The sequence below is a fragment of the Symphalangus syndactylus genome, chromosome 24, assembly GCF_028878055.3.
Source record: "Symphalangus syndactylus isolate Jambi chromosome 24, NHGRI_mSymSyn1-v2.1_pri, whole genome shotgun sequence".
In the NCBI taxonomy this organism is placed as follows: Eukaryota; Metazoa; Chordata; class Mammalia; order Primates; family Hylobatidae; genus Symphalangus; species Symphalangus syndactylus.
Window position 1 is genome coordinate 42,678,719 of NC_072446.2, and position 21,868 is coordinate 42,700,586.

The 21,868-nt window shown below is 41.9% G+C and overlaps 1 long non-coding RNA gene across 1 annotated transcript; it reads right to left on the reverse strand.

Annotated features, from left to right (window-relative positions):
* Positions 1 to 1,352: 1,352 nt before the first annotated feature.
* On the reverse strand, positions 1,353 to 21,110 carry LOC134735924 (uncharacterized). The gene is made up of 3 exons (XR_010119530.1): positions 20,941 to 21,110; positions 2,469 to 2,589; positions 1,353 to 1,874 (listed from the first exon to the last, which is right to left on the reverse strand). It is a non-coding gene; the product is annotated as an uncharacterized lncRNA (long non-coding RNA).
* Between the last annotated feature and the right edge of the window lie 758 nt (positions 21,111 to 21,868).

The following is a 21,868-nucleotide window of genomic DNA, read 5'->3' on the forward strand; positions in this document are numbered from 1 at the left end:
GGAGGCTCCTCTTTTTGGTCCTCTAATCAGAAGTATGAGGCCTATTTATCCTATTAGGCCAGCCACTTCCTATGTCTATACCTGTGTTTGGGACCAAGCAGTGAGTGAACACAGAGAGAAAACACAAGAGAAGTCTGTCCTACCCTCTTAGGACCATAGCTCCTCTGATTGTAGAGGAAGATTCTTATCTATCAGTTTGAGGCTTCACAGGCCATCATTGCTGTTGCTGCCACCATCACAAGGACTTCTTGGGGGCTAGGGTATAAGTGAATTGAAAAAAGAAAAATAAAGGGAAGTTTCCTCCATTCTGGGCATTTGGAGGCCTTTTTCTGCTCCTTAAACCAGAGTTAGAGGGCTTTTCCTGGAGCTTTCTCTGTCTGCCCTGGTATACATTTCCAGGTTTCAAGCTGCATTGAGTTCAGCCTGGAAAATACTGGAGGAAAAAAATAGCAAACTAACTGCTGGCCGCATGGTGCTTCACATTCTGGTTTTATCCCTCAATCCATCTGCTACTATTAACTTTTCAAAGTTCTTAAATAGTAACTCCTTGCATTTTGTCCAGGTTTTATAGTTGCATTCACTGAGAGAAGTGGGGTAGAGTGTGCTTACTGACCATCTCACCCGAGCCAAGCCCTGTTCTCTTTAATTTTTAAAAAAGAGCTCTTTCCAGAGACAGAGAGAGACAATGATAAAACAAGTTAAAACGTTAATAGTCGGGGAGTCTGAGTGGTGGCTAAAATGAGAAGTCTTCATACTATGTTTTGGAACATTTTTTGTAAGATTGAAATTATTTGAAAAAAATTTTTTTAACTCTAGGAGAACAAATATGGATGTGTAGAAACCCCTTATAAGAATAATAAAAAATAAAAACAACAAAATAGCTTTTCATTTAAAACAATCTCTCTATTGGTGTGAGCGTTAAAACAACCCAAGCTGTTGCTTGCCTCCTGATCCCCCTTCCCAAGATGCCATCTGGGGTAGGTAAAGTCTTCAGATCCTCTTGAGGGTGGGGGTGCTACCTGGGCTGCTCGCGTGTGGACCCAGGAAGAGGTGGTCATTCTGATATTCCTAAGGACATCTGTGGCAAAAGATGATTCTGGTTATCTATTGTTTTGAAAAACAACAGCAGTCATTTTGCTCATAGGTTTTCAATTTGAGCAGGCTTGGTGGGTAAGTCTAGTCTGTATGTCATCTGAATGGCTGAAAGGCTGAGGGTGACTTGACAGCTGGAGGCTGAAATCATCTGAATGTTCACTCACTCACATGTGAGGACTTGTTGCTGAGATCTCAGCTAGGTCTATCAGTCAGTGGCTTAGTAAGTTCCTGCTGCTACAACGAAACACCATAGACTGGATGGCTTAAACAATACACATTTATTTCTCACAGTTCTGGAGGCTGGGAAGTCCAAGATTAAGGTGCTGGCAGATTTCAGTTCTTGGTGAGGGCTCTCTTCCTAGCTTGTGGACAGCTGCCTTCTCATGGTATCCTCACATGGAGAGAGAAAGCTCTGGTGTCTCTTCGTCTTCTTATGTGGGCATTAAACCCATCATGGGGACTTCACCCTCATGACCTCATCTAAACCTAATTACTTCCAAGGCCCCACCCCCTAATACCATCACATTGAGAGTTAGGGCTTCAACATACAAATTTGGGGGGTGGGGTCGGAGAGTACATGGACATTCAGTCTATAACAACCAGAATACCTATATGTGGCTTCTCTATGTGGCTGTTTGGTTTCCTTACAGCATGATGGCTAGGTTCCAGTAGGGAGTGTCCCAAGAGAAACAAATGGAAGCTATATCATATTTCAATGACCTCATCTTGGAAGTCATACAGCATCACTTCTTTCACAGTCAATCACTCTTCTCCTCCTCCTGGATTAAAGAAAAGGGAATTTAGATCCCATTTTTTAATGGCAGAAGTGTCACTTGCATTGTTAAGAGGAACATGTGAAATGTGAGATCTTGTCATGGCCATTTCTGGAACATGCAATTTGCCAGAAAGAACTCCGTGATTATTAAAACACTAAAATACCTCCCAATCAATTACTACATAGCAGAGCCCCGAACCCCTCAATCTCATTGCCTTTCTCCCTACTCTCCCCAGGACACCTCCTTCTCAGGCCTCCCCGGGATCTATTGTCTGAAGAGTTGATAACCTGGCATAGCCAGGCCCTTTGGGAACTTGCTCCAGCCTAGGGCCAAAGTCTTGTGATAGGAATTGCCTTGCTAGCTGTTAAATCTTTTGAGTATCACCTCTGGCAATGAGGCATCCTCATTGGCAGTCTCCCCAGCCTGACGTAGGGGTCTGGGGGACACTTGCTTGCTTCACCTAAGATGTGGGACTTTACCTTCTAATGTGACTTCCCTTCCCTGGTGATTTTGACCTTCCCTTTATCCTAGGTAACCCTGCCTTCTCCAGGATTTGTACCATCAGTGGGAAGCCAAGACACACAGACTTCTACCTACCTTCCTCTGTCCCTTTGTGACTTCATCGTTCTCCTATGGCAGGATCTTTTCCATTAAGTAGCATTCTCATGCCCCTTTCTTTACAACCATGATAACAGCAGGAGGAGAGACTGGCAGCTCCCTGTGGGAGAATTTCAAAAATATTATTCCTGTTATATGGGCAAGGTGGGAAGAGGTGAATTGAAAGAAACCAGCAAGGCTCAGGTGACTGACATGAGAACATGCTGATTTGAGAAGCAAGGGAAAGAGGGAGAGCATGGAGTGGGGGCAGCCATAGGATAGGAGGTACTAGAAAGAAAGCAACATGGAAAGAAGATTTGTATAATGATTTGCCATGTCTTCTGAAAGTACATTCCAGGAGAGTATTACCATGAGATACACGGGAAATACTTAAGCTACTTTTCAGTTATTTTGGGTCTTATTTAGTGTTATTGATTGTGGTTATGACTTGCATTTCTCTAATGACTAGTAATGTTAATCATCTTTTCTTTATTGGCCATTTGTATATCTTTTTTGGAGGAATGCCTATTTAAATCCTTTGCCTATTTTCAAAAGCAAAGGTTGCCTTTTTTTTAACTATTGAATTATGCATTCTCTATATATTTTGGATACAAGTCCCTTATCAGATATATGATTTGTAACTATTTTCTCCCATTCTGTGGGTTGTGTTTCCATTTTCTTTCTTTCTTTTTTTTTTTTGAGATGGAGTCTTGCTCTGTTACCAGGTATGAGTGCAGTAGCATGATCTCGGCTCACGGCAACCTCCACCACCCAGGTTCAAGCGATTCTCCTGCCTCAGCCTCCTGAGTAGCTGGGATTACAAACATGTGCCACCACGCCCGGCTAATTTTTGTATTTTTAGTAGAGACGGGGTTTCACTATGTTGGCCAAGATGGTCTCGAAACCTCGTGATCCATCCACCTCGGCCTCCCAAAGTGCTGGGATTACAGGCATGAGCCACTGCACCTGGCCCTTTGTTTTCATTTTCTTGATGGTGTTCTCTGATGCGCAAAAGTTTTACCTTTTGATGTAGTATAATTTATTTGTTTTTTCTTTTATGACTTGTGCATTTGCTGTCATATCTAAAAAGCCGTTGCAGAATCCAAGGTCACAAAGAATTACTCCTATATTTTCTTCTATGAGTTTCACAGTTTAAACTCTTAAGTTTTGGGTCTATGATCTATTTTGAGTTAATTTTTGGGTCTGGCATGAGGAAGATCTCCACAATAATTACTTTGTATGTGGATAATTTTCTTTGCACCAGCATAAACTCATACTAACTTGTTATAACAATTCTGGGCAGGATCTAGTTTGAGGCATTAAGAAGGATAAGATGTCAATTTCAAAAGAGCCTCTAACAAAGCAACATGAATTCTGCCAAAACTGAAGAAAGAACAAACATGAAATTTATGGTGAAGCTTGGGTGGAAAATTGGGAAATCATTGATGTTTTACAAAAAGTTTCTAAGGACAATGCCAACAAAAATCAGAAGTTTACAAATAGATAACTTGTTTTAGGAAGGGACAAGACTATGTTGAAGATGAGGCCCACAACAGCAGACCATTCACATCCATTTGTGGGGAAAAAAATTAGTCTTGTTTGTGCCTTGATTGATGAGGACCAATGATTAATGACAGAAACAATAGCCAACACCACAGACATCTCAATTGGTTCAGCTATCACAATTCTGCCAAAATACTAATTCCTGGAGACAAAATACTAATTCCAGAGACAAAATACTAAAGTTGAAATACTTGGACAAAATACAAAAGTTGAGCAAAGTTTCCACTTAATGGGTGCCTAAACCCTTACACTCAGATCAGCTGCAGACAAGAGCAGAGCTTTCAGAGGGAAATTTAAAGAAGATCCTGAAGGATTTTTTTTTTTCAAATAATTGTACTAGGAGATAAAACACGGTTTTACCAGTATGATCCAGAAGGCAAAGCATAATTAAAGCAATAGCTACCAAGAGGTGGAAGTGGTCCAGCCACAGCAAAGGTTTGTTTGCTTTCTGGACGGCCAGTGAATGATAACATCTGCTTCTTATGAGAGTGTTTTGAGAAAATTACTCAAAGCTCCAGGAGAAAAAACTAGGGAAAGCTTCACCTGCGAGTCCTTCTCCACCATGATGATGCTCCTGCTCATTTCTCTCATCAAACAAGGGCAATTTTATGAGAATTTTGATGGTAAATCATAAGACATCCACGTTACAGTCCTGATTTGGCTCCTTCTGACTTCCTTTCGTTTACTAATCTTAAAAAAATCTGTAAAGGGCACCAATTTTTCTTCAGTTAATAATACAAAAAAGACTGTATTGACATGGTTAAATTCCCAGGACCCTCAGAGTTCTTTAGGGATGGACTAAATGGCTGGTATCATCACTTATAAAAGTGTCTTGAATTCAGTGGAGTTTTGGTGAGAAATTAAGTCTAGATTTTGTATTTTTAGCTTTTCATTCCATTTTCCATGAACTTTTTGAAGTCCCCTCACATTAAGTATCTAGAGTAGCCAAAGTCATAGAGACAGAAAGCAGAATGCTGGTTGCCAGGGGCAAGAGGGAAAGGGAATAGGGAGTCATTTAATGGGTATGTAATTTCAGTTTTGTAAAATGAAAAAAATCTGGAGGTAGATGATAGTGATGGTTGTGTAACAATATGGTTGTATTTAATGTCAGTTCATTGTATTTAATGTCACTGAACTGTATACTTTAAAATGGTTAAGATAGTAAACTTTATGTGTATTTTACCACAGTAAAAAAAGAGGGAAGGGGAATTCAGATACAAAACTGACAATCTAAGAAAATACGGTGTCACTTTCTCAACCCAATTGGAGAAATTATGTTTCTGTGGTCTCTACGGAACTATCATGCTGACTCAGCTACACTGCCCACTGCATACAAGGTTTGGGCAAAGCTTTGCCAATATAGAAATGCATAAGTAACAGGGGAGGCTGATCACCTCCAAACTCTTGGCCCAATGCTGAGCCAAGAGCTCCACATCTGGGCCTTCTTTCCATTGTGGCAACTGATCTGCCCATTGCTACTGCCGTGCAGCTTGGTAATACTCAATTTGGCACAAGCAACAGCAAAGGTGTGCTTCTAAGCTAAAACACCTACAGCCTCAAAAGCAGAATGTGCATTCTGAAAGGGCCTCTGCAAATCTGAAGTTTGGAAACATGCCTGAGATGGACGGGGTCTGAGATCCCCAAGGTGGAACTGCCAAAAGTCCCAACCACCTTCTTCTCCCTTTGAGCTCCTATGGCTCTCTTCTACTCAATGGAGAAAACCTTCTGGATTTGAAGTATCAAATGTATAAATGTCTGACAGTATCTTGACTGTATATTTTAAAGGTTTATATCTTAAAGGGTTTAAGGATTCTGGTTAAGGGACAGTCTCTAATGGTGAAATTTCAGACATTCATCAGTAGATGGAGTTGATATATTTGAGCCTTATCACAGTCTTAGGAGGCTCCAGGAATCACAGACATGCTCTCCACTTAAATGCCCAAATCTCCTCCTCAAACAAGCTTCCAATGGGCTGCCCAGGTTCTGCTTGAATATCTCCACTGACAGGGAAGCCACTACCTCCAGGAGTAGAAGCTTTCACCTTTGGATAGTCTGTGTATTGAGTGAAAAGGCCTGTGGGAACGGGAATTAGACCAGCCCTTCTGCTTGTGGGTGGAAGTGAGTACATGAGGCCAACTCTGAAGGTCCTAAATTTGATGGGCAGCAGGACGGGGAGGTGAGATGCATTGCTGTATCATCAGAGCATGACTGGGACTGTCTAGTACTGCACAAAACATAAGGCTTGGGTGAAACTATACCTAGCCAAAACTCTTATAAATTCTATGGTAGACATTTGGTGACATTTGTCTTTTCCGGTAACAGCACTTTGGTTTTCATTTGGGGAAGCACTCCTTCTCCACTCTTTGCCATAATGTTCAAGTGGAACTAACACAACTCTCAGCACCAGGAGTGGTCATGTGACTCAAGCCCTTAAATACAGTGACTGATTTAGGAATGGGCATGTCTTAGTCCATTCTGGCTGCTGTAACGAAATACCATACCTTGGGTGATTCATAAACAACAGAAATTTACGTCTCAGAGTTCTAGAGGCTGGGAAGTCCAAGATCAAGGCAGATTTCATGTCTGGTGAGAGCAAGCTTTCTGGCTCATAGATGGTGCCTTCTTGTTGCATCCTCACATATGGAAGGAGTGAGAGGTCTTTCTTGGGCTTCTTTTATAAAAGAACTAATCCTGCCGGGTGCAGTGGCTCACGCCTGTAATCCCAGCACTTTGGGAGGCCGAGGCGGGCAGATCACCTGAGATCGGGAGTTCAAGACCAGCCTGACCAACATGGAGAAACTCAGTCTCTACTAAAAATACACAATTAGCCAGGGTGGTGGTGCATGTCTGTAATCCCAGCTACTCGGGAGGCTGAGGCAGGAGAATTGCTTGAACCCAGGAGGCGGAGGTTACGGTGAGCCAAGATCGCACCATTGCATACCATCATGATCTAATTACCTCCCAAAGTCTCTATCTCTTAATACCATCACCTCGCGGGTTAGAAATTTCAACATATGAATTTGGGGAGTGGGACACAAACATTCCAACTATAACTGCATATGATTCAACAGAGTGTCCTAGTTACCTCAGGCTGCCATAACAAAATACCATCAACTGTGTGGCTTAAACAACAGAAATTTATTTTTTCACAGTTTTGGAGGGTGGAGTCTGAGATCAGAGTGCCACTATGGTTGGGTTCTGCTAAGGGTTCTCTCCCTGGCTTACAGACAGCTGTCTTCTTGCTGTATCCTCACACGTGAGAGATAAAGAATGAGGAAGAGCTAGAGAAAAACGAGAGGGAGAGTGAACTCTCTTTTCTGTCTCTTCTCTCTAATCCCATCATGAGGGCCCTACTCTCATGATTTCTTTTTTTTTTTTTGGGATGGAGTTTCACTCCTGTTGCCCAGGCTGGAGTGCAATGGTGTGATCTTGGCTCACCGCAACCTCCACCTCCCAGGTTCAAGCGATTCTCCCACCTCAGCCTCTGAGCAGCTGGGACCACAGGCATGTGCCACCATGCCCGGCTAATTTTGTATTCTCAGTAGAGACGGGGTTTCTCCATGTTGGTCAGGCTGGTCTCGAACTCCTGACCTTGGGTGATCCTCCCATCTCTGCCTCCCAAAGTGCTGGAATCACAGGCATGAGCCACTGTGCCCATCCATGATTTCTAAACCTCATTACCTCCCTGTTGTGCCAAACCCCTACTGACTCCAATGGGGATGGCATCAGGTTCAAGAGGCCAAAGAAGAGACCTAGAGCCAGCAAATGAGACATGAGGTTTTATTTGGGGCTTACATACAGAAGAGAGAGTCCAGTGGTGGTGGGCTGGGTAGGAGAACCGTGGTACATACAGTCCAGTGGTGGCAGGCTGGATGGGATAACCACATGGCTCAGTGGTGGTGGCCTGGGCAGAAGAACCACAGCTGCTTGTAAAAGACATGCAGTTTATATCGCTTTTTCACTTAGCACCCTCCCCCTAACAGTCTCCACCTAGCAACTTCACCTAACCTAAAACAAAAGGTCTCGATCCCCTGTGTGGCCCTCATTCCACAGGATGGGGCATAGGTTCCTCATAGACTCAGATGTTCCTCATACACAAGGAAGGAATCTGCAAGTTGGCTACTCCCATATTTCCTAGCTTGGAACCCACATTCAGGTGCGTCTGCCATACAGCGTCATTCTCAGGGTATACTTAAGTTATTGCTATTAGGCGCATTTACCATACACTCCCAAAGGCCCTATCTCCAAATACCAGTACATTGGAGGTTAGGGCTTTAGCATATGAATTTAGGGGCAACATAGTTCAGTTCATAGCACAAAGTTAATCCCAAATTCTTGTGGGTGTAGTTACTAATTAAAAGAGAACCCTGATTATAGTAGAGTCAGCAGTGTCAGAATCTAGATGACCCTTAAGCTTTCCACTTTATGGGCCAATAAATTCTCCTTTTTGCCAGTCTAAATTGAATTTTCTGCCACTTGCAACTAAAAGATTCTTGAGTAATATGATCCCCAAACTCGCAGATCACTTGATCTCCAAAGGCTGCACTTGCTGGTTAATCAGTTGCTTTGGGTGTGGGTGTAATGACTGTAGGAGGTTCTTACACTTAAGCCTTCATCAGAATCACTTGGAGAACTTGGTAGAGCCCAGACTGCTGTGCTTCAACCCCAATTCCTCATTCTGTAGGTCTAAGGTGCAACTTGAGAATTTCCATTTCTAACAAGTTCTGAAATGATGCTGATGCTGTTAGTCTGGGAATCCCACTTTGAAAAATGGTGAAATGGAAGCCCTTGACTCCTGAAATGAGGATACTTGGAATCTTTGTGGCCCAAGATTGAGACAAGGGGCAGGATGAAACTTTTCTTTAGTGGGAACGAACCATTTTGGTATGTCCTGGGAGTCCTTGGGAAGTTCAATCCTTACTCTTAGCTCCCAAAGGGGAGGTATTACAGTTCCAGAGGAGATTTTCTTAGAGATCCTTTAAAAATGTCTGTTGTGCCTCCCTACAGGGCTTTTCTATTGCACTCAGAAAAAATTCAGGTGCCTTACAAGGCATTGCATGATCTGGCTTTGCTGGGGAAAGTGGAAGGGATCAGAATCCTTCATTCCCTTGACTCTCCTCTCATGTTCTATGTCAGTAGCTACAGGGCTTATACATGCTGGAATTTCCTGGGCCATTCTGACAGCAAGGAGCATTTTTCAGGCTACGAGATGTAGCAAAATTAATCTTCATAATAATAAAAAACACACCAGCTCTTCTCAGCTCTCTAAATGTCTAGGACATTCTAATTCTGTTTTGGTCTGAGCTAAACTATATCTCTCAGATGCTTTGGAGCCCAAAAATAGTTCTTAGACTCCCAAGTATGTACTCAGATATTTGGATTGGGAATTGTGATCAGTAGATCATAGTGGCTACAAATAATGACCGATGGCTTTAGGAGGATTCACCAAGCAGTGTGTACCAAGGGCCAAGACAGGGGTCTTAATGGCTCCAGGAGATCAGGAAAGTGGCTCTTCACCAGTTAGCAAGGCAACAGGAAGCTAACTCAACCATAAGAAATGCAATGATAGGTGTTTGCCATAGAGTGGCTTATGTAATCCTGACCCCAACATCACTAGTATTACCCCTCTTTTACAGAAGGGAAAACTGAGGCTTAGTGACATAGAATAGCTTGCCTATGGCTACATGTGGTAGCTTGAAAAATGGTCTCTCAAAGGTACCAGGTTCTAATCTCTTACCTTGCATGGAAACAGGGCCTCTGCAGATGTGATTAAGTTAAGGATCTTGAGAAGGGAAGGCTATCATGGATTAGCAGGGTGGGCCTTAAATGCAGTTGCATGTATATAAGAGGAAAGTAGAGGAAGATTTGACCCCACACACACAGAAAAGAAGGTACTGTGACTACGGAGATGAGAGATTTGAAGATGCTGGCCTTGAAGATTGAAGTGATGTGACCATAAGCCAAGGAATGATAACAGCCACCAGAAGCTGGAAGAGCCAAGAACAGATTCACCCCTAGGACCCCCAGAGGGAGCATAGCCCTGACAACACCTTGGTTTTGCCGCCGTGATACTGATTTCAGACTTCTGGCCTTCAGAATTGTGAAAGAGTAAATTGTGGAAGAATCCATTTCTTTTGTTTTAAGCCACCGTATCTGTAATAATTTTGTACAACAGCCTCAGGAGACTAAAACACATATGCCCAGAAATGTGCCCAAGTCTGTCTGGCCCCAACAGCTCTGCTGTTTGCCCTGCACTGTGGAGCCATTCAGGAGAAAACAAATGCTACTCCCCATGTTCTGCACTAACAGAGATGGAGCGGGCATGGGAACCCACATAGGACCATTATTTGGCTTGCGAACATGGTGTACTTTTTTTTAATTATGAAGATTTACTTTGCTACATGTGGAGGCTGAAAAATGCCCCTTGGTTCAGGCTTCTGAGTAACCAAGTGTTGACCTAGTGGTCCCATAGTGGCTGGATACTGAGGAGGGGTGATGAGCAGGGACAACCTAGGATGAGGGATGTGCTACAGATGACCCCTAGATGGGACAATCATGTTGATGTGAAAGTGATATTGTCAGATAGGCTAACAGATTCTAAGTAGTATCAGAAGCTGCCAGGTTAGCTTGCCACTCTGCCATCGATTTAGCTGGTGGGAACACATCAAGCCCATATAGATTAAGATGACTTATTACTTACACAGACAACCATGGTATTAGCTCCCCGTGGCCCTTAATCACAGGATGACACTGGAACAGAAGGGGCCAAGTGACATGCAACAGAGGTGATGGGTCCCTGATGCTGAGGAGCCAATTATATGCTGCAGCTAAGCAGCTTTACAGCCTGCAGCTCTACCCTGAGGGGAGGCGGGGAAGTGGACAGGCCTGCTTCATCAGAACCAGCAAGGCAGATGAGAAATGGCCATGACAGTCTTCCTGTAGGTAGACAGGTGGGTGAGAGATGGCCTTGTGGCAGCTCTTTGCAAGCCCACCTGACTTCTCATGATCTGGGTGACCACAGGGTATCCCACCAAGACTTAGGTCAGCAGTGGTTAAGCCTTGCCCCATAGCCTAGGTAAAAATGTGCAAGGTTGTCAGGGCACCAGCATGGAGGAGTTCCCCTACAAATATGAGCCCTTCAGAGTGAAAACGCAAGAACTGAGATTTTGCCACTTCTTTGAGTCTTCATTTTTGTATGAAGACTCGTGTGTGTGTGCGTGTGTGTGTGTGTGTGTGTGCGCATAACAGGGTCTTGCTCTGTTGCCCAGGCTGGAGTGCAGTGGTGCAATCACAGCTTACTGAAGCTTCAACCTCCCAGGCTCAGGTAATCCTCCCACCTCAGCCTCCCAAGTAGCTGGGACTACAGGCACGTGCCATCACACTGGCTAATTTTTTGTAGACACAGGGTTTTGCCATGTTGCCCATACTGATCTCAAATTCCTGGGCTCAAGTGATTCTCCTGTCTCAGCCTCCCAAAGTGCAGGGATTACAGGTGTGAGGCACTATGCCTGGCATCCTTATGCAGACTCTTGTGTCATGTAAAATTCACATTAAATCTGTAGGCTTTTCTCTTGTTAATCCGTCTTACATCAATTTAATTCTCAGGCCCAGCCAAAGACCTTAGGAAGGGAGAGGTAATGTTTTACTTTCCCTACACCATCACCCTAGAAAGTTTCCTATTGTCCCTTTCCAGTCAACCACCTCCTAAGAAGCAATCACTCTTCTGATTTCTGTCCCTGTGGATTTGTTCTACAACATCACTGTCCAATGGGACTTTCTGCAATGATGAAAATATTCCATGTCTTCACTGTCCAGTACAATAGCCAATGGCTACATGCAGCTATTAAGCACTTGAAATGTGGCTAGTGCAACTAAAGAAATGAAATTTTTATTCTATCTAATTTTAATTAATTTAAATTTAGATAGCCACACAAGGCTAGTAGCTACCATATTGGACAGCTCCAGCTCTTTCTTTGTGATTCTGATAGTTTACATTGTTGTGAGCCTCACCAGTTAGTTTCTTACTGCTGAATGAGGTTTTTAAAATTTTTAAATTTATTTTTAATTAAGGTAAAATATATATAACAGAGAATGGACCATTTTAACCTTATTTTTTTTTAATTGAGATGGTGTCTCACTCTGTTGCCCAGGTGGAGTGCAGTGGTACAATCACGGTTCACTGCATCCTTGGCCTCCTGGGTGCAAGTATCCTCCCATCTCAGCCTCCCAAGTAGCTGGGACTACAGGCACACACCACCATACCTAGTGAATTTTTAAATTTTTTTGTAGAGATATGGTCTCACTATGTTGCCTGGGCTGGTCTCAAATTTTCAGGCTCAAGCGATCCTTCCGCCTCTGCCTCCTCAAGTGCTGGGATTACAGCAGTGAGCTACTACACCTGGTCCCGTTTTAACCATTTTTAAGTGTAGGTTCAATGGCATAAAGTACATTCAACATTGTTGTGCAACCATCACCACCATCCATCTCCAGAACTTTTCCCCTTCCCCAGCTGAAACTCTGTACCTTTTAAACAATGACTCCCTGTCCCCTTCCCTCAGCTCCTGGCAACCATCATTCCACTCACTTTCTGTTGCTGAGTACATTTTTTACTGCTGAGTAGTTTTTTTTAAAGCTCAGTACTATCCCCTGCCTCCTTGATATTGCTCTGCTTTGTATATGAGTTGAATCCTTGAAGGTTAAATATGCACATGACACAGTTCATCTACATGCCTTGGCTTCAGCATGTTCTCTTTGACTAGATGAGTCTTTAACAGCAGAGCCATGCCTTCTGTTTCTCTGAATCCCACATTCTGAATGTCCTGCATGCTGTTGGTATAGACAAGATGTCTGCTCATTGTGAGTTCTTGGTACTTGATGGTGAAGTTGGGTAGTGCACCAACTTTGCTGAATTCTCATGAGGTATCTGAGTCCAAGGCTTTAGAGCAGGTCATACCACAGGGAAGGGACTTTCCCAAGCAAACTGCTGGTTTTCCACCAAATCCATGAGGCTGAGCATGTGGTCACTTCCCCTGATACTTCATCTTGATTGCATTCTAGATGACATGCCCAGCTGGGTTACATTCTCCAGGCATGTCAGATATGGCCATGTGACTAGGTTTTGGCAATGGAACTGGAGCAGAAGTGTCCTGGGACTCAAGCTGAAGACACTGGACCAGTGTCTTCCACTATTTCCTCCTCCTTCTAGCTGGAACTTTGACACAACATCCTAAGTTGGGAATCACAACAATGTGCTAGAGGATTGCAGGGCCACCCTCCTCCCAACCTGGGACTCTGGATGACTTCATGGAACGATCCTGCCTACTTCCCTGGACTGTTATGTGAGAGGAAGATAATGCTCTGTCTTGTATAAGCCATTTCATTTCGGGGCTAGCCTTTGCCCTAACTAATACAACCACAGACAAGGCTGAAATAGAACCTGGACCTCCTGACTCCCAGGCCATCCCTACACCATAGTACAAGGCATATTAGATTGGAGGAGAAAGAGAATTGAGTGTGGCAAAGCTATCTTCAGTGGCAGCAGGAGAAATACCTCTGCTCTTGCCTGAAGGTACTTTCTGTCTGGGCCTCAGCCTTAACATCTCACTCCTGGTTGTTTGCAGTGGCTTCCTACTTGGTTTTCCTATGTCCAGCCTTTCTTATGCTGGCTAACCCTCCTTACCATAATCAGAACAGTCTTTCCAATACCTATGTGGTCTCTGGAACAGGCATTTTATCCAGTAGCCATTCCTTTCCATTGTTTCCCTTCTTGGAAGAGCCTATCTTCCAAGACAGATGTTGAAATATTAGTAATTTGTTCTCTAGTGTCCCTTGCAGCAAGGATTGGCCATGTAGCCAACAGGACATACTGACATTGTTGTATATGGTAATTTTTATATTTAATTTTTGAGGCATTTCCAAACTGTTTTCCAAAGTGGCTGTACCATTTTACATTCCCACTAGTGATGAATGAGGGTTCCAATTTCTCCACATCCTCCTCAACACTTGTTATTGTCTCTCTTTTATTATAGCCATCCTATTAGGTGTCTAGCCAATGAGAACTGTGGGAAAGTCTGTCAGAGGACTTTGGGGAAAGATTTTCCTCCCTAACAAAGAGATGTATGGAACAAAGACATCACAAGAAAAGAAAACTACAGACAAATATCCTTTATGAATAAAGATCCAAAGATTCTCAACAAAATAGCAAACTGAATCCAGCAACATAAAAAAAGACTATACACTATGACCAGAAATGCAAGGATGGTTTGATATCCAAAAATCAATCCATAAAATACACAACATCAATAGAATAAGGAAAAACCAAATGATCATCTCAACAGACACAGAAAAAGCATTTGACAAAATCTAACACCCTTTCATAATAAAAATGTTCAACAAACTAGGAATAAAAAAAGAACTTCCTCAGCCTGATAAAGAACATCTATTAAAAAACCAACAGCTAATATAATATTTAATGATTAATGATTGAGGCCAGGTACAGTGGCTCTCGCCTGTAATCCTAGCACTTTGGGAGGCTGAGGCAGGTGGACTGCTTGATCTCAGGAGTTTGAGACTAGCCTAGGAAACATGGTGAAACCCCATCTCTAAAAAACATATAAAAATTAGCCAGGTTTGGTGGTGTGTACCTGTAGTCCCAGCTACTTGGGAGGCTGAGGTAGGAAGGTCATTTAAGCCCAGGAGGCAGAGACTGCAGTGAGCCAATATTGAACCATTGCACTCCAGCCTGGGTGACAGAGTGAGAACCTGTGTCAAAAATAAATAAATAAATAAATAAAAAAGATTGAATGCTTTGTTCTTAAGATCAGGAACTAGACAAGAATGCCCATTATTACTATTTCTATTCAGCATTGTACTGGAGGCTCTGGCCAATGCAATAAGGTAATAAAAGAAGCTAAAAGGCATCCAGATTTAAAAGGGAGAGGTAAAATCATTTCTATATGTATATGACATGATCTTGCATATAGACAATACTAAGGAATCCACAAAAAACTATTAGAGCTAATAAACAAGCTCGGCAAAGTTGTAAGATACAATATAAATATACAAAAATTATTTGTATACCTACACACCAGCAATGAATAATCTGAACATGAAATTAAAAACCAAATCTCTTTATAATAGTATTGAAAATAATAAAATAATCAGATATAAATTTAACAAAAGAAATGCAAGACTTGTACACTGAAAACTACAAAACATTGCTGGAAAACATGAAAAGGTATAAATAACGTAGAGATATACTATGTTCATGGATTAGAAGAACTAATATTTTTTAAATGGCAACACTCTTCAAACTGATCTAAACATTCAATAAAATCTTTATCAAAATTCGAACGGCATTTTTAGCAGAAATGGAAAAACGAATCCTACAATGGCAGTAGCTTCTTGTTCAAGGATCCTTGTTAGTGAGATAATCCTCCTGTCTTCACTGATCCTCCTGACCTTCACCTGATGCTGTTCTGTGGGGGAAAATGGAACACTGGAAAGCCAACACTTTTCTTTTTCTTTGTCTCTGGACTTCACTATTCTAGTAAGTGAACAAAGTCTTGACTATTAATTTCATTTGGCTTATTGTCCTAACTGACCATCTCAACGCCTGTCATCTTGACAATCTTAAATTATTAAATATAACAATCAAAAGACCGACTGGCAGGGTATATATGTTGTTTATGATAAACTCATTTCAAATTCAACAATTTAGGTAGGTTGAAAGTAAGCGATATAATAAGATATATTATGCAAACATTAAATAGAAGTGGCTAAATGAATATCACATACAGTGGACTTCAGAACCATGAAATTTACTAGAGTCAAAGAGGGATATTACATAAGAATAAAAGGATCAATCCACCAGGAAGGCAAAACAATATTAAATGTGCATTCACCAAGCAACAGAGACTTAAATATGTAAAGCCAAAGCTAACAAAACTGAAAGGAGAAATAGACAAGTCCACAATTACAGTCAGGGGCATAAACAACCCAATCTCAACAATCAATTGAACTACTAGGTAGAAAATCAATGAGGATTTAGAGGATCTGAACAACACCATTAAACAACAGTATCTAATAGGCATGTATAAAATACTCCAACCAACAACACAGAACACACATTAGTTTCAAGAACCCAAGAAATATATACCAACATAGACATATCCTGGACCATGAAAGAAACCTCAGCAAGTTTCAAAGAATTATAATTATAGAGTATGTTCTCTGACAAAAATGGAATAAACCTACAAATCAATAGTATAAAGGCAGAAAATCTCTAAACATGTGGAAAGTAAACAACATACTTCTAAATAATCTATGGCTCAAAGAAGAAGTTTAAAGGGAAATTTAAAAACTACATAATACCAAATAAAAGTAAAAATACAAGATATCAAAATATGTGGGATGCAGCAAAAGTAATGCTGAAAGGAAAATGTATAGCACTAAATGCTTAACTAGAAAAGATGAAAGGTCTCAAATTAGCAATTTAAGTTAGTACCTCCAGAAACTAGAAAAACAAGAGCAACATAAATTCAAAGCTAGCATAAGGAAAGAAACAGTAAAAATCAGGGCAGATTTAAATAAAATAGAAAACAGAAAAACAATAGAAAAAAATGCAAAAAGCTGATTTATTAAAAAAAATAAAACTGATAAGCCTCCAGCAAGATGGAAAATAAAAAGAGAGAAGATACAAATCACCAGTATCACAAATGAAACAGGGAATGCCAATATAGATCTTGTAGCCATTAAAAAGATAATAAGGAAATACTGTAAATAAATTGATGCTCATAAATTTGATAACTTAGAAGAAATGAAACAATTCCTCAAAAATATAAAAAACTTCCAAAACCCAACCAGGATGAAACAGATAGTTTGGTCAGTCCTAAAATTGTTAAAATGGCCAGGTGCAGTGGCTCATGCCTGTAATCCCAGCACTTTCGGAGGCTGAGAGTGGTGGATCACCTGAGGTCAGGAGTTTGAGATCAGCCTGGCCAACCTGTTGAAACCCCGTCTCTACTAAAAATTCAAAAATTAGCTGGGCATGGTGGCAGATGCCTGTAATCCCTGCTATTCAGGAGGCTGAGGTAGGAGAATCACTTGAACCTGGGAGGTGGAGGTTGGGAGCCGAGATCGCGCCATTGCACTCCAGCTTGGGCAACAAAGTGAGACTCCGTCTCAAAAAAAAAAAAAACATTAAAATAACTGAATTCATAATTAAAATGCTCCAAAGCTGAATAATTCTACCAAACATTTGAAAAAGACACCAATTTTACACAATCTTCTCCAAAAAATAGAAGCAGAGGAAACACCTCTCAATTCATTTCATGAGGCCAGTATTATGAGACAAAATAAAAAGAAAGGAAATTGCAGACCAATATCTCTTATTAATTCTGATGCAAAAATCCTTGACAAAATATAAGCAAGTAAAATCCAACAATGTATAAAAATAATTATTCACCATTATCAAGTTAGATTTATTAGAGCTATGGTAGTTCAACATTCAAAAACCAACCAATCCACCATATCAACAAGCCAAAGAAAGAAAAGCATATAATCATATGAATTGATGCAAAAAGAAAGCATTTGACAAAATCCAAAACTCATTAAGTCTCCCAGCAAGTCATAAATAGTGCAAAATTATTTCAACTTGATAAAGAACATGTAAAACAATTATACAAAACAAAAAATCCATAGCTAATATGCTTAATGGTGAAAGACTGCTTTTCCTCTTATGATGCTTTCCTAATGGCGCTTTCCTCCTAAGACAGAAACAAGGATGTTCTGTCTCACTGCTCTTATTCTACACGATACTGGAAGGTCTAGCCACTGCAACAAGGCAAAAAAAAAAGAAATAAAATGCCTAACATCACAAAGGAAGAAAGAAAACTGTACTATTTATAGATAACCTGTTTGATTATGTAGAAAATCTAGAGGAATTTAAAATACAACAAACGAACTCCAACTAAAAAGTGAGTTTACAAGGTCATAAGACACTAGATAAACACACAAACATCAGTCACATTTGTATACACTAGCAATGAATCTATGGAACAAAACTTTAAACCACAACACCACTTATAATCTCTCCAAAGAAAATGAAATATTTAGCAAAACATGCATAGTATATGTATGCTGAAAATTATAAAACACCAGATAAAAGAAATAAAAGATATAAATAAATGAAAATACATACTGTGTTTACAGATTGGAAGTCTCAACATAGTAAAGATATCAGTTTTCCCCAAATTTATCTGTAGATTCAATGTTCATATCAAAATCCCAGCAAGATTTTTTGTAGATATAGATAAGTATATTTTCCAATTTATAAGGACAGGTATAGTCTCTAGAATAGCTAAAATAACCTCAACAAAGAGGAATAAAGTGGAAGGAATCAATCTACTCAATATTAAGGTTTACTGTATAGCTACAATAATCAATACAGCTTGGTAGTTTCTTATAAAACTAAACATGCAACCATTATATGATCTAGCAACTGCACTCTTGAGCATTTCAGAGAATTGAAAACATGTTCACTCGAAAATCTGTACACCTATGTTCACAGTAGCTTTATTCTTAGGAACTAATAACTAGAAACAACCCAGATGTCTTTCAGTGGGTGAATGGTTCAGCAAGCTGCGGTATATATATGTCATTAAATACTCCTTAGCAATAGAAAGCAATGAACTGCTGGTATGTGCAACAACTTGGATGAATCTGCAAGGAATTATGTTGCGTGAAAAAAAGCCAATTGCAAAAGGTTACGTACTGTAGGATTCCATTAATATTTACTCCATAAATATTTATTTTTGCAATAATAAAAATTTTAAAATAGAGATCAGGTTAGTGGTTGTCGGGGCTTAAGGATGGGTAGGGAGTGGCCGAAGGAAGAAAATGGGATGTTTATAAAAGGATAAAGTCTTTGATATCTTTGTGATGATGAAGGTGTCTATCGTGATTACAGTGGTGAATACACACACCTATGTCTGTGATAAAATTTGCATAGAACTAAATACACACCACACACACACACACACACACACGAGTACAAGTAAAAGTGGGAAAATCCCTGAATAAGATGGGTGGATTCTATCAATGAAAATATCCTGTCATGATATTATACTACAGTTTTGCAAAATGTTATCATTGGGGGAAACTAGGTAAAGGACATATATGGGATGTGTCTGTATTATTTCTTGGAGTCTGTAATTATTTCAATAAATATTTTAATTAAAAAAGAAGCAAAATACATCTGCCTACTTTCTGATCCAGTAAATCTGCTTCTAGAAATACATTGAACGGAAATATGTGCCTGAGACAGGGCAATGGAGGTGGGGGGAAGGGTTAGATTCCGATCAGTGTTGAAGCTGGAGCCACCAGGACTTGCCAAGGAATTGAGAGTATGCCCATGTCTCTGGCCCAGTCTCCTCATGGTTTCCCGGCTTCACTCTGCAACATCTAATCCATTTGCCATTCTGTAGCTGAGCTGATCTTCTACAAACTCACCCTGACTATGCATCTCCCTGTAGAGCCTTCTATGTTCCCCCACTGCCCTCAAAAGCCAGCATTCTTTTCCCTGGCACAGGAGATACTTTGATCTGGCCTCTCTGACTCATGTTCAGTCCTGTCCTGCAGCTCCCCTGACTCATTGCATTCCCTCTTGACACAAGGCCTGCACAGATGCTATTCCCTCAGCCTGGAAGACCTCAGTCTGGGTGACTCATGCTCACTCTTTAAGTCCCTGGGCAGACAGCACTTCTTCCAGGAAGCGAGCCTGACCTTCTCAGCAGGGTTCTAAGACCCATATTTCCTGCCTAATCACAGCCTTTTGCAAAAGTGAGTAGTAGTTGTCTCCTCACCGGCTAGGCACAGGGTAGGGGCTCAGAGTGTGATTCCTCCAAGTAGAGGGGCTCCCCATTGCCTCAGGACTAAGTCCAGATTCTGCACCACGTTCAGGAGATCCTGTAGCATCTGGCCTCTCCTGACCTCCCAGCCCTGGATCTAGCCCCCATCTCTCCACAACTTTCTTTATTCAGCCTGTTGGCTTTTAATAGTTCTTCTAACTCTCCTCATGGTCTTCTCTCAAGGCCCTTGTTGATGCTGTCTTCTCTGCCCAGACATGCCTCCTTCTTCCCATTTTCACCTGGGTACCTCCAACTCATCCTTCCCACTTCAGTTAAAACATCACCTCCTCCAGGAGGTTTCCCTGACTGCCTGGGCCAGGTGAAGGCCTCTGTTATGACCTTTCCCATGGTACTCTGTGCCTCCTCCCTCCCAATGCACATCATACTTTCATTTATTATTTTTTGCCTGTACTTACACCAGAATGTGAACCCCATGAGGGCAGAGCAATTTATGTCTTGCTCACTGCTGAACAGTGCCTGGCACCTAGTAGGAGCTCAGGACATGTTTGTTGAATAAATGATTAATGTCCCTCCTGAGAGACAAATGCAGGCATGTGGCTTGCCCAGTCGACCAGGGAACTTTGTGAAGGGGACAGCAATTCTGGGCACCAACTGCATGACAGGTACTCTTGAGACCCCACTTCTTCCTCACCATAGCCCCTTGTGATAAGTTTATCATCCTCATTCTACAGATGGGTAAACTGAGGCTCTAAGAGGAGGAATAACATCTGCAGAATCACTGCTGGTAAGTGGATAGTCAGGATTTGAACCCAACTCTCTGGCCTTTGAAATTGGTTTCTTACCACCAAAAGGCACTGCCTTTTGGTGGTAAGAAACCAACTGGTTTTTCCAGATGACCCTGGGAGCTAAGAGAACCAATGCTTCTTGCATGCCCGTTCTGTGCCAGACACTGACATGCTGATCTTGCTCAGGCTCACCACAGTGCTGTGCAGTGGGAATTAGAGGAGGAGCCGGAAGCCCTGAGAAGTGAAGCCACTCACCGATATCACATAGCTGAGAAGGGGTGAGCCAGGATTTGCCCCAGGGTGTTCTGACTCCAAGGGTGGTGGGCTCAGGCAGGGTGGCTACACATTGGTGGCACCTCCCACTTCCTGGACATACCAGCATGATGACAAGAGGCACTGGAAGCTCCCACCTAGGCCTGCAGGGTGAGTACAGAAAAAGACAAAGATCCCTTGAGTCGTCTGGGTGAGAAAAGGCAGGGAGTGACAGGCACAGTGTGGTGCACTAGTGACGGCCTGTGCACAGATGGGGCTTTGCCAGTCCCTTTGCAGAGTGGAGATAACTGAATCTGGAGAAAGTATGGATTTGAAGCCTTGTCCCCAGCTTGCACAGGGCTGCAAATCACAGTATTATACGTGTTTCCTGCCTTCCTGGTGTGAAAGTGGCTCAAGAGAGCAACAGGGTCTAGGGGTGATGGTGAAGGATGTGCTGCAGGCTGGGAAAGAGAGTAGTGAGGATGCTGCCAGGGAGCTGAGGGGCCAGGAAGGGGAGGGCTGTCTTAGTTATGTCAGGTTGGGGTGTGCCATGCATTTGTGATCTCAGTCTCATGCTCTCATCTTGAAGGAACAGCACCCAGATTTTCCTTTAGGGAGTCCCCTCCCAACTGCCCCTAAGTCCACTCCCCATCCCTAGCTTCAAGGCTCAGCCCATCAGTAAACTTCATCCACCTGGCTACAGTGATTGGTTTAGGCAGCGTCATATGACTCCATTTGAGCAATGAGAGGCAGCTCTGGGATTGTTGCTGGAACCTCTGCAAAAGGGGAGGAGGCTGGAAAGGATGTAATACAGTAGCTGCTGATGATCATCTTGCCACCATAGGGGTAAGTCATCTAGCAAAGAGGTCAAGATAACGATAGCAGGGTTGAGAGCCTGAGGCAACGACAGATTCCTGAGGACATTGTCTGG